Genomic DNA, 13,022 nt, shown 5'->3' on the forward strand with positions numbered 1-13,022 from the left:
AATCCATTCTTTCAAAAGCAACATGAAAATCCAGTAAACAGCCTTCTGACACACTTGTCTTCAGAAAATAACAAAACTGCTACATTTGGAGGAAAAATAAAGCCCCTTTCCAATCGTCAGACTCCCATCCCAACTGTGACCTAGAGAAGTGGGTTTTGCCGCAGGAGGAGCTGCTGCACTTCACAAAGTAGATGACATCGCATTGAAAGAACGTCATGCAGCAATACTGAAGCAACATCTAAACAACATCCGCTCTTTTTCATTTATATTTATTTGACTTGTTTTATGAACAATTCTGATTTATTATTGAATGAAAAAAAAAGAGAACGACATCAACATGGAAGTTAAAGCTCAGGCTCAAACGGGTCTTCTAAATGAATGATGACCCTAAGCACAGCACCAGGACTGTTCCGAAGCCAGTGTCCTGGAGTGACCACCATCACTAAGTCCCACTGTGAGCCTCACTGCTCTGTGTGGACGGAGCTGGAAAGACGTGTGAAGGTGAAGTGAGTTACAAACCTGATTCACTTCCACCGGTTCTGTCTGGACTAACGGCCAGAATCCCAGCAAACTGTTGTGAAACGCTTGTGAACCACTGATCTCCCAGGTCTTACATGCTAAACAAACATATGAAAACTTCTCAGTTGGAAGAAAGTAAAAAAATAAAAAGAAATCAGCCAATTATTTTGAAAAAGAGCAAACAGCTCCAGAGTTTGGTGATCCTTACTGATGTAAAAAGGAAACGTTTAGTCCAATTTCCTGTCAATACTGTAAATATCAGCTGTATGTATTTACTGCATATGCAGCATGCTTCTCATCTCAGACTGCCTTTGGATATCTGATCCTGAACAGTTCATGTCAAGGTCCTGACATGTTGTTGCAGTGAGATACGGATGGAGCAGATCCGTCTGTTTCTACTGTACCAAGTCCCTCTGTGACTCTGCTGAGCCTGAATACTGTTAAAGTCCGTCTTCATTTCCTCCTTCTTATCGCAACAAGCTTCTAAAGAAGTGATATTTTTAGCGGTGGAGTGCTGGGCTACTTTTAGGTGTGTGCAGGCAGGTCTGTGTGTCTGTTTAGTCCAGGATGAAGATGTCACATGATCAGTTGTGACACATGTGAGCTCCCCCCCCCACACACTCCCTCTCCTGTCTTTTCCCGGGACAAGAAGCGCCGTGTGTGTGTTCCCTGTTCTTCACATGTCGCACAATATTCCCCATCTTGATTCTTCCAATTTATTCCCCCCTCACCACTTCTAGGGGGAAAAAAAAAATCTGCCTGACTCTCACTTCATTTGCTCCAGTCCTCTCCTGCTCTATTTTTTCCCCTCGTCTCTCCATCTCTTTTGACTGATACCTTCGCTTCTTTCCCCTCTTTCTTATGTTGCCATCTGTCCCTCTCTCTGTGTCTTCCACATTTCTTTCCTCTCCCTTCCTCCTCCTGCCTCCTCTCCCTTGTCTCCTTAATGTTATATTAATAATGGAGAGGGCGCGTGTTCAGCCAGACTCCATGAATTAACCATCAGCTGGGAAGGAGTCAGAGGAGAGAAGAAGAGGAGTGCTAACGCGGACGGATGGACGGACGGATGAATGGATGGATGGATGGATGGAGGAAGAGGAGCTTATCTTTGTATCACACTTCGACACCCTTCACTCCGCTCCGATCGCCTCTCCTCTGCGTGCCTCTGATCTGCTTACACATCACTTCAGCCTTTTACTCTGGGCTGGAGGGGAAGTCAGAAGGTCACACACACACACACACACACACACAAGCAGCTGCGTGCATAGGCACGTGCATGTGTGTTTATGTCAAAATGACAGTTTGGGATGTTAACGTTACATCAGGCCCACAGTCTGAGAGGAGAGCACCCTTGAACTGATAAAAGCTCAGCAGCCTTCAGACTGATTAGACATCAGCCGAGCATTTGTAAACAGTGTAAGCGCCTAACGCATAATGGACAATGGGTTGAACTCAGATGTGGGCGTGTGTGTGTGTGTGTGTGTGTGTGTGTGTGTGTGTGTTAGGGTTGAGGGGAGGGGAAGAAAGAGCTGCGTTCATGATTTATTGTCCATGCAAACAGGAAGACGAAGGAAAGATGGAGGAGTCGGCAGGCGGAACAGATTATCAACCTCTCTATCAGGGTGTTTGAACTTCAAATGTCGGTAAAAATGAAGAAAAACCATTCTGAGAAAGTATCTTTGAAAGTATTTATTTGTTTATGAGTCAGCGAGGTCAAATCGATATCCCGATGAGGGCTGAAACGATTAACTGTGATGATTTTTGAAAATAATCGTTAACTAATTTGGTGAACGATGAAACGCTAACTATATAATTGACAAAAAAATATATGCACTTTGCTAAACCTCGCCACCTTTCCTGCCTGTAAATGTGCTCTACTCAAAACTCTTGAAGTGGTGAAGTTTGAGTCTCACCTGGTTCAAATTCTGTAAAAACGAGCAAAGAAAATCTCCTATAATCTCCTTTTGCTATTATCAGTCCATTGATCCAATAAATAATCACCAGATCGGTCTGACGTTAGTCCAGCAGAAAGGTCTGAGCTTCTCACATGCGGACGTTAGAAGAACTTTTTAACTGCAAATGATCAAGTGTTGTCGCTGCTTTTTAGGAAATAAAATGTCTATCTTCTTACTTAAAAGAGGGAATTGAATTATTGGTTTACTTGTATCTTTTAATGAATTTCCAATACTGTACACATAAAGGCTTGTGTGATTAAAGATAAGACAAGAGATGATAAGATGAGGTAAGGTAATCCTTTCTTACTTACACAAGAGGGAAATTTAAGCTGTCATGGCAGAAAGTGGACAGAACAAAAGAGTAAAAAGAGTTCAGTGTAGAAAAAACATCATGCAGGCTAAACTCAAATCTTAAATCATAAATCTGCAGAATGTGCAGGCTTTTCAAAAACAGTATTTAGACATGTCGTCTGTGAAATGCTCTTTTTGTGCATGTTACAAAGGAAATGGTTTCCAACATCCATTTAAAGTGGTTCAGAGTTACACAAGAGGTTCTCCAATGATCAAATGGTTGTTTCCATTTGTGCACCATAAGGACGGTTCACCAAGTGATCAGCTTCTTTTGTTTTGGCAAAATGGGCCAAGAAAAACTGAGTTTTTAACTCACTCTAAAAGTCCATAAAAATTACCAAATGTCTCTCAGAAGGATGCAGCAATCATGAAATTGCTAAATATTTTTGGGATGTGGTCACAGAATCATCAAATTTCTTGTTGCAAATAGTCAACAGGGTCACAAGAGATGTCTTGTCTTAGTTCAGATTGTGATTATTTTGTTAAGCAACTTGCAATACTTGATTTATGCCTTTTATAAGTAATTAGGTGACTTCAGAAGCTGATGATTCGAACTGGGATTTGATTTAGGGGATCAAAGCAGAGAGGTTGGGAAACAATCTGTCTATGAGTACTGCTGTTAGGTTTCATTGATACAGTGTGTGGTATCATTAATGCAGGCTCGCTGGACTAAAATAATAACTGAAACCATTTGACGGCTGTCAGGATGGGTAGGTCTGGCGTAGCAGGATGAACTGACTCGGGAACAGCTCTGAACTCCACCCTCAGCACTGCAGTCGCCTCTGATCAGCTCAGGTCAATACTGATGTCGTTTAGGCTGTGGCAGCAGGAGAAACACCTCGCTGTCTGGCTCCTCCACAGCCGACGTCTCATTTACTGATCTTTGTCGCAGAGTTTTGACTTTAAGCAAACAGGCTGCCCTCAGGAGCAAATGGACGTTTTTGCACATCTCTTCAACATTCAGCGACCGGGATTAGAGAAAGTTTCTCTTTTTTTTTCTGTACTGGCCTGTGGGAGATGGAGAGGAAAAGTTAAAGATAAGAGCAGAGAAAGATAAAATCAGCAATAAAGCTTTTCATCACCATGTGTATGTGTGTGTGTCAGCATCTGGACAGGCGAGCGAGTCTGCAGCCCATCTTCCTCTAGTGTAGAAGACATCTATTAATAAGTTTGTCTGATTTATCTATAAATACATTTCTCCTCCTGTTCCTCACACAGACTCACTATTTAAGTACTTCTGACAGTCAGTGGGGTTGGTGAGGGGTGGAGGGAGGAGTTGGTGAGTGGGTAACTTGGCAGAGTGGGGGATGTTTGCAGGACCACTCCGTGTGATTCATTATCTGCGTGGAGAGACCCTGATCCTCCTGACGATCACAGGGAATGCTGGGAAACGCCAGGTGTTTGCACCTCTCTGGCTCCATGCTGGTGTCAGTGAACATGCAGAGGCCGGCGGCCATTTTTTCTGCTGCTGCCGCTTCTGCGACCGGCCGACGTTTCCCAGAACCACAGGGGTACAAATGGTTTGGACCCTGAACGGAGGTGGAGTCAATGACTACATCACTTTTTAGACACTTTGTGCATTTACACACAAAGTATAAAATACTTGTACCTTTGGAATCCTCTCTCTCTCTCTATTTTCTGCAGTCATCTTATACCCTGTTAATCCTGTTGTTATGGAGGCTAAAGTTCATGTCTATGAATGGAAATCTATTGTGAAATATTAATTCTTTCTTGCAGTCAGAAATTCAAAATGTACAGTGATTAAAAGAAGCAATCCTTGGATCCAAATCTAATTAACATCGTAGCACCGTTTCATAAAGCCAAAGATTTAGTTGAACATTTTCAGCACTTTTAAAATGTTTAGCTTTAGAATTTTGGGGTTTTTTTTACAATGCATTTCATCATCCTAGCATTTTATTTCATCTATCTGTGTATTTGCATGCCTCTTACTGCTAAAAGAACAAAACCAACCACTTATAAAGGTGGTGTTAGATTCAGCTTTCAGTCACCAGGTGTTTTTCATATAAACAGTGAGGCTTTCTGCCCAGGGCTGCACAGCCTGTTCTGGAAGGGGGGACTGTTGTGCTGATTTAGATGTCCAGTTACTGCAACCCGGTGGTGTGGACCGGTGGCTAGCGATGCTAAAGATGGCGTCCGATTCACAGTTTAACGATTCAGCTCAAAATTAAAGAGCTGATTTTAGAGGATTAAAAAATAAATAAATAAATAAAGTAAAAGACTGCGCTTAATTTAATCGTAAAATTGCACATCCTCATCTGAACAAGTCTACTCTGAACGCAGATTTTAAAAAAATGCAGTTTGAGATTTGTGAAAACTTTCTTATATTAGGCTGATGTTAAATTGACAACAAATATGTCCGTTTCAACAAATATGTAAAAAAAATAGTGCTTTTTATAAAAGTTACATACAGCAGCTTTGAAGTAATTTCTTCGGTAACTACTTTCTTTCTTTTTCTTTTTCTTTTTGTTACATTTGAGTTTGATTACTTTAAATTAACGTGATTCATACTTGTGTACGTTATGTGACAATCTGCCCACATCTGTGTTTTATTGACCTTTCAGGCTTTATGTGTAAATGTTCATGTTTATCCTGGGCTGCACTTTTGTCTTGAACTCCTGGCATCTGGACTGGAACACCCCTGTAAATGAGGTTTTAAATGTAGTATATTTAAAGAAAATTGTACAAATGACAGTCCCCCACGACAAATAATTTACAATGCTCTTTTGTGATTTACCAAACTTTTTTTATACATTTCAGGATTTTCTGCAAAAACGCAGGTGGTGTCGTCATCACGCAATTTATGGGGATGATTTGGACCTGGCTTCTCCTTTATGGCAGGCAATTGTATCATGTAATTTATTCATCTGCTGTTTCAAACAGAAATATAAGCGTCTTTCCCAAAACGCTGCACTTTAATTTCATCTTAGAATATGGAAACATGGTAAACTGGACATAAATTAGAGAGTCATGAAAGTGACTGAACAAAGTACATTTTCAAAATCATTAATATATTTACAGTGAAACTTGGACACAGTAAAGAATGAAAAGTTATATTTTAAATATGGATAGGGTGAATTTTGAATGAGTGAAACTTTGTTTTGAATAAAGATTCAATTAAACCTTTCTTGATTATTGTTTTAAAAAGTTTGTTGTTGTTGTTGTTGTTGTCATTTGGAAAACAAAGTCTCATTGACATGATTTGTAAAATTTCCAACAACAACATCAGGCTCTATCCTGACCCTGACTGGCAATAATAGTGAGGCTAATAACACGTCATAAGAGAAAAGGAAGAGTTTTTCTGCAAATGCTAGTAGCTTCTTTACAATCAGTGTAAATCTGGAGTTTATTGGTCACACAGTCAGAACAAAGAGAAAAAGGAAGGAAAACGTGAAAAACAGCTTCATTATCCTTCATTATCATAAAAGGAAACTTTTATTGCAGCGAGTTGCACCAGCATGTCTCTGTCGGCCATCTTGAAGCTGATATGAGCTGGTCAAGTGAATAAAGGAGCTGTCGCTTTAAGAACAGCACTAACGTCTTTTCCTTTCTTTTTTCTTCTTCTGGTTTATACTTCAGTTTATTTTCCCAGATGTAGGCTTTCATTATTTTCCTGGTGTTTGGTCTACAGTGATTTTGAAACTTTGTTGCTAGGCAGTACCACACAGACGCTCAAAAGGAAAATCTTTACAGGCTGGACTTGGAGAAACTGGTAGTCACAGAAAAGCACTTAGAAGCAGCTAGGAAGACTAAACTATGCAACGCTATGGAGCATTAATTTGTGTATATTTCACAAATCACATATTTATTTTTAGTATCAGGATTTTGTTTCCCCTCAAGTGATTTTATTTTCTTTACTTATATTGAAATTCCAGGAAGAAAACAATCAAATAAAAGTAAATCAGTAATAAATAGTGCTTCTTCTTACCCTTCTTACCCTAACCCCTAACCCTAAAGCTTCTTATTGTTTATTTATTTATTTTTTATATAAAATGCTAAGATTTCCAGCGTTGTCTATAAATTAACAGTCACTTTGGTTTAGATATCTTTGTCCAGAGATTAGTTTTAGTTAAAGGCTTTTGGTTATTCCCAGATACTGGAATCACAAACGATTATACAAGCTGGCCACTTTTTTAGGTACACCTGTACACCTGTGCTTAGCCAGTCCCATTGCAGAAACTTAACACATTTGATGAAGCTCAAAGCAAGCATCAGAATAGGGGAAACAGGCAGGTTTAAGTGACTGTGAATGTGAATCTGACTAGTTTGGATGCTGGTGATCTACTGGGAATCTCTTAGAACATATCCAGTGAGCATCAGTTGTGTGGAAGGAAAACACCTTGCTGATGGGAATGGATGAAATGGTTAGTGTGGTTAACACCACCTGACACTCCTTTGGGCTCAGAACAGGAAACTGAAGGTACAGTTCACACAAGCTCAGCAGCGCTTGGTAACAACAGAATGGCGAAAACGCTGCCTGGTCCGATGAGTCTAAAGTTCAGGTGTGACTTTCAGATGGCAGGGTCAGAGTTTGGTGTAAACAACATGAAAGTACAAATCTGTTGTGCCTTTGATTAATGATTCAGGCTGGTGACAGTGTGAGGAAAGGCTTCTTGACACATTTTAGGGCCCCTTGGTATCATTCACTTACCACGGCCTGCCTGAGTGTCGCTGCTGAGAGCGTCCATCCATCCATCCCTTTACGACAACAGTGTGCCCTCCTGACAGCTACTGCCAGGTGGAAGTTGCATAGCGTCATGAAGCTGAGCAATTTTGACTCAGATCAAGTCAAACTGGTTTCTTGAACATGTGAAAAAGTTTACTGCATTCTGATGGGCTCCAAAGTCACCCGATCTTCAAGAGAGGGAGATCTCTGATGTAATCAGGTATATATATATATATATATATATATATATATAAATAAAATGGAGTCAGTGAGGGAGAGAGGAAACTAACTCCGAGTTTGATGTGACTTAACACAAACATGTGAACTTTGATAATCAAATGCCTTTGATCTGCTCTCAATTTAAGACTCCAAATTATTTGACAAGTTCCTGAGAGTTATACGTTAGTCCCTAAAGGGAAATAATCTATTTTCTTTGCCGGCCGCCCCTATAAAAACTTCTGGTGTCGCCACTGCCGTCCGTCTATCCATGATGTGGGGTTGACAGCCTGAGTATTTTATGACCACTTTGCTTGCCATACCCGCGGATGCTGCGACTGACTCTCCTGTGCGCGCGAGCTGCAGCAGCTCCTCCTCCTCCTCCTCCTCCAAAAATGTCGCAGGAGCTTCTCCTCTCGCCGCGGCGCTTCTTTTCTTTCCCTCTTTTCTTTTTCTCCCAGCGCCCCTAAAACCCCACCGAATTTGCAGCTGTCACAGCCGGAAACAGCGAGCTTCACCCGGACGCACGAACCGGCCCTTTTCCCCTCCCCACCACTGAGGTGTTTAAACCCTCAGCCCGGCGCATCCTCTCCCGCCCTCTCTCTCTCTCTCTCTCTCTCTCTCTCTCTCTCTCTCTCTCTCTCTCTCTCTCTCTCTTCATCTCTCTCTGTCATTGTCGGTGCCTCTCTCTCCTGAAACCGCCGCAGAACTCCGCCGACCATCCACCAGGTGACTGCGCGGAGCGGAATATTCATCAGCACCGCCACAGTCGTCGTCTTTCATCCCTCCGCTCCTTCGGACTCCACGGGGACCGGAGCTGCCGCATCCCTGCATCCTTCCTCCCCTCGCCCCGCACCCTCTACCCCCTGCGCTGTCTCCTCTCATCCGGTTCGGGACATTCTCCGCTCCACGCACACGCAGATTAACGGGGATTCTGCCTCCCCGCCCGAACACTGATGCTGATGTCCTTGAGCTCGGCCTGCACGGTGAGTCGGAGAGTCCGTGCGTGGCTGCGTGCGTGACTGTTATTTACCCCGGGCGCCTTGTATTAATGGAGGGAGGATGTGTTGCTCATTAGTAGCATGTCGGACGGACTTGCAGAATGTGCTCGGCCTAATGTTCTCATCATAGGCCTTTTTTTTTCTTTTTTAACAGAACTGGCCATACAGTAGAGCAGAACGCAACAACCTGCATGCAGACAACGTTATGACATTAGGAGGAAAATGTGTGTGTGTTTGTGCGCATCCATCCCTGCGTGTCCTGTGTCAGTGGATGAGCTGCCATAACATTTTCACCGATCAGCACTCGTTGTTCTCCACCCCCCCAGCTCGCCTCCGTTTTTCTCGGACATCAGACGCGCAGTGTGTCTCGGTTCCGGTGCACCTGCAGCGCCGAGCCGAGGGAAGCCGAGCTGCCGGGTTTCGGTTCGATCCGGCGGGCAAAAAGGGACCCAAACAAGTAGCGCCGGCACAGGATGGCGGGGGAGGGAGGGAGAGTTTGGCAGGTGGAAGGCCGGTGGCCGGTAACCTTGCGGAGGGACATTGGTTGGAGACAAGCAGCACTCCATCGGCTGCACTTCCTCCTCCTCCTCATCTTCTTCTTCTTCTTCTTGGGTTTTAGTCTTTCATCCTGTTGTTGCTGTTGAGCTTGAGCAGTGGAATGAAGATCAAGCACGTCTGAAGGTGACCAGCAAAGGTCGTTTAATGGGTGGAATACTCACTGTTCCATTCCTGCACGGAGAAAATGATTCAGGTGTTGCTTTGGGTGGAGTTGGGGAAGAGAAGGACCTGGGATACCTGGAGCGAGTCAAGTTTGAGCTCAGCTCTTAACTTCTCTGTTTTTTTCTTTCTTTTATCCTTTCTTTCTCTTCCATCCATCCTCTATGATAATGCAGATGCCTGTGCCCTATTGGCAGCTCACCTTCAATGGCACAGCCTGCATTGCATCCTAAGTGTGCTTGTTCCCGCCGGGCCCTATAGAAGTGTGAGTGGCGCCGGGCCAGGCGGGCCAGGCGGGCGGCCACACAACACCGGAGGGTCCTCTGCTAGAGGTGACCCTTCAAACCTCTCTGCTGGAAATCAGGTGCTGCAGCTGCACAGGGGAGTCACAGAGCGTTGACGGGAGCAACACGGCGTTCAGTCACATGTGCTCACGGTGTGGATCTGCTGTGGAACTGGTGTGCTGTGCCGAGTCGCGTCGCCGACCCCTCTGGCCTGGAATGAAATCCCGTGAGGAGCCTCTCCTCTGCTTTGTACCATTCTTGACGTTCTTTCTGTAGCGATGAAGAGAGAACGTCCTGAGGGGATGAAGAGTGGCCGCTTTTTTTTTATTAAAAATGAAAATAAAAATAAGTAAATTACCCGTCCCCTTCGGGGGACAGTGCGTGGACGAGCTTTCAGGATAAATGGGCAGCCGGCTGAGGACTGTGCTGACCTTTTGTCTGACTCTTTTCATGTTAAAACACACTCCCCCCGCCCCCAGACCCCCTTTCTTATTCCGAAAGTGCTGCCCTGTGTGACACATTAGTGTGTGTCATGACAGAGATCATAGAACTCATGTCTCTGGGCATGAGTGCCCACGTCTTTGTGTGTCTGCTGTCCATTTCCCCTTGCATCCTATAGATAAAGGCCTGCATATTATTGAGTTAGAGATGCAGAACAAATGAAGTAATAACTTTATTTTTTATTTTTTGCATTATGCATAACAGACTCACAGGCGAGCATCAAGTCTTTGAGGGGAACAAATAGGACAGACTGAGAGCCGTGGCTGCAGTAGTTGGGTGTGTGTGTGTGTGTGGGCGTGTGTGTGTGTGTGTGGGGGGGGGTAAACAGAGGAGGATTTTCCTGCATGAGCGTTATAGTATCAGACAGAATCAGTGAGTGAGAGATCAGGCAGGTTAGGGAAAAGTACAACTGACTGGGTAAATAAATGATTGCAGTAAAAGGAAGCAGACGCAGAGGTGGGGAGACAAAATGAAAGAAAAAAAAGAGAGGAAGGTGACATAATAGGCAAGGATGTACAGATAAATATATGGTAGAGAAGGGAAGCAAAAGAAGATGGAGAGCAAAAAACGGGGGGAGGTGGGGGGGGCTTCAAAGGAAGCTGGAGCAGGGTGACTCAGTCATAAACTAACACTCTCAGTCAGGATGGAAGCATGGCAGGGCAGGGAGGGAGAAGGGAGGGAGAAGATGCAAGAGGCTGAGGGAGCTGAGGGAGAGCAGGGAGAAGAAAAGGAATTCATGATGAGCTTCTGCTAGTTTCTTTCTTTCTTTTTCCTGCTCATCCTTATGCAAAACATCTTGATCAGAATACGTTTTGTCGTGCGTTTTGCTAAGAATATTTACAGCTGCCAGTAATTACTCACGCGGGTCGAGGGGGGGCAGCTTTATGTGAAAGCAAGTTGAAGGGACCAGTGTTGGGTTTGGTTTATTAAGACCGAGGATCAAATGGAAGGCTTTGCAGCAGGTGCAACGAAGACGGGCTAATGCTCTCTGCTTCAGTTTTCACTAGAAATGCACCAACTGGAATTTGTTTGGATTGATTGCTGATTTTCGTAACGCATGAAGTGATGACAACTGCATTGGAGATATCTTCTCTAGCCTTCCTGCCTTGAGCAGTCATTAATTATTTACAGTAGGAAACGAGACGGCGTCAAACAGCGTGTTTCTGAGATCAGTAGCTTTAAGGCAGGGTTTTACTGTTTTAAAAACAAGACGAAATCACTATAGATTTGACCTTTCAAACTGGCGTCTACATTTTCCATTAGTGTTTACCTTGGTGGGACTTAGCATCTCTAACTGGAAACAGCAGTCTCCATTTATATTCTCAAGTACCACGTCAGAAAAACCATTAGCGGCACAATTCTCTGGAATTGTGCCGCTAATGGTGACAACATGTTAAAGTATTTCTGCTACGTTCTGATTTATTCTTTTTGTAGACTTTTGTTTGTCGTTTTATTTTGTTGAGGAGTTTTTGACAACCGTAACCCTCTGCTACTGGATCCTGTGCAGCTGGAAGGATTTTTGCTCCTGGGGTTGTAGTTCAAGTATTATTTGAGCTTATGAGATGCTAAAACACATTGTTGCCATGGTTACACATTATCACCATTGTCCAAAAGTAAAAGCCTACTTTTTTTTTTTGCTTCATGAATGCAGAGCAGGACCAAAGAGCAGAGAGAGAAGGAGAAAGTTCAAACCATCACTTCCTTTGATCACAACGGACAAGGATGATATCCCCTACTCCAACATTTCTCTAACCGTATGGCCAGACTGAGATTTAAAGTAAATGCAAATGAGGTGAATTAGCAGTTATTACTAACAATCGATGGTGTCATCCAGAATGTTATTGTGGAATATAGTCTCTGCTGATAGCATGTTGCTAACTGTCAAACTGTCTTCAGTCAGAGGATTCTTTAGATTCATTGCTAGACTGACTGCTGATGGAGATCCTTCCAGTCTACAGCATCACCATCCACACAGACTCTTTGGAGATATTTGGATGCTATGAGTTCCGACTTCCCATCGGCACAATGTTATTTATTCTGTTCTATTTATCAAGTTCTTAAATAGTAAAGTATTACAGCAAGTATCAGCATCAAGTTAAAGAAAAGTGGTACATTGAAAAAAATAAGAATAAGAAACTGTGCAGGGAGGGCACAGTTTACTTTCTTTACAACGTAAGAAAAAATAATACTGCACAGGTTTTAGAAATAGCATACTCAGACTGAAAGAAATGTACAACTGAGTAGAGTAATTTAAAAATGTACAAGATGTGCATGGAAATCTTGTGCACCAAAAACAAGAGACTTCACAAGAAGTAAAAAAAAAACATAAAAATTGAGATGTGCAAATAGCAGCAGGGATGTAAATCTATTGAGTTTGTTGGAGCAACGATGGTGGTAGGGTGTAACAGCTGCTGGGGGGGAAGGATCAGTGATAGCGCTCGTTTGTGCACTGAGGATGCAGCAGTCTGTCACTGAAGGAGCTCTGCAGATCAGCCATTGCTTCTTGCATGGAGTGAAAGACGCTGCCCAGCTTTTATTTTAGCCAGAGTTCTTCTGTCTTTTCTTCTCTTGAAGAGAAACACATTGTTATTAGCTTATATTGCTGGTATTAGTGATCCTGGTTCATACCATGCTAATTAGCCAAACCAGTTGGTTTCAGATTTTGAACTGGAACGGGTCCTGGTAACTGCTAACTTCCCTCTTCCCAGTGACATCCTCTGGTTCATTCTGGGTGTCCCAAGGCATTTCCAGTCCCAACAGGATAGATCGTCCCCACAGTGAGTTCTGGGTCTTC

The 13,022-nt window shown here is 43.3% G+C and overlaps 1 protein-coding gene across 5 annotated transcripts in view; it reads left to right on the forward strand.

The window, feature by feature from the left end:
- The first annotated feature begins 8,086 nt into the window (after nucleotides 1–8,086).
- atp2b3b (ATPase plasma membrane Ca2+ transporting 3b) overlaps nucleotides 8,087–13,022 on the forward strand; it is a 65,534-nt gene continuing 60,598 nt past the window's right edge. For 2 of the 5 annotated variants that reach the window (XM_028024835.1, XM_028024857.1), the window contains exon 1: nucleotides 8,087–8,711. The gene's annotated coding sequence lies outside the window, so the exon portion shown is untranslated. The remainder of the gene's footprint in view (nucleotides 8,712–13,022) is intronic. The other 3 variants (XM_028024839.1, XM_028024844.1, XM_028024850.1) reach the window with 2 other exon arrangements.

This window comes from Xiphophorus couchianus, chromosome 1 (genome assembly GCF_001444195.1).
Source record: "Xiphophorus couchianus chromosome 1, X_couchianus-1.0, whole genome shotgun sequence".
In the NCBI taxonomy this organism is placed as follows: domain Eukaryota; kingdom Metazoa; phylum Chordata; class Actinopteri; order Cyprinodontiformes; family Poeciliidae; genus Xiphophorus; species Xiphophorus couchianus.